The sequence below is a fragment of the Neofelis nebulosa genome, chromosome 2, assembly GCF_028018385.1.
Source record: "Neofelis nebulosa isolate mNeoNeb1 chromosome 2, mNeoNeb1.pri, whole genome shotgun sequence".
Lineage (NCBI taxonomy): Eukaryota > Metazoa > Chordata > Mammalia > Carnivora > Felidae > Neofelis > Neofelis nebulosa.
Window position 1 is genome coordinate 207,371,173 of NC_080783.1, and position 731 is coordinate 207,371,903.

The window sequence follows — 731 nt, forward strand, 5'->3', positions numbered from 1 at the left end:
TATATGAGTTACTTACAAGTTTATTCGAAAAAAGAGGCAACGGCTAAGTCACATGGGGACCAGTAGGCTAGCTGCATGACCTCGATCGTTACTTAGCTTCTTTCTGAACCTCATTTCCCTCATCTGTAAAGTGGGGGTAACAGCAGCGCCTCCCTACTGCGCCTGTTCTGAGGATAACATGAGATAATGCACGTGGGGCCTGACACATGGCGAATGTTCACTAACTCTTAGCTGTTATCATTATTATGGCTATTGTTGTTGAGGCGAATGCTATAATTATTATAAACCTTGGGACTTGGGACCTTGTTGGCTGAGCTACTCCTTCCTACCCGAGTACCTGAAGACAATAGCCTCTATGCTCCAGACATCCTGGGGGAGCCCCTAGGCCAGTCCTTGCCCTTCTCACAGCTCTGGGGACAGAGGAATCAGGCAGAGCTGGTGGGGGAGGGACAACTTCTTCTGGAACTCTATGCTGAGTGGCCTACTCCGGGTAGCGAGAAGTACTTGTAGATTAATTTTTAACACGGTCCGGGGTCCAAAGGGCTGAGTTCCCATCTCTGAGACCCTGAATCCCATTCCCTTCCAGGGATCCTTAAGTAGGGTAGAGGCTGGCTTGGGGGGAGGGCAGCAGGGGGGCTAACAGAGATGCTCCCTCTGCGCTCACCCTCCATGCAACTCTGACCAAGGCAAGCCAGGATGCATCTCTGCAATACTTCCTCCCCTCATGGGTC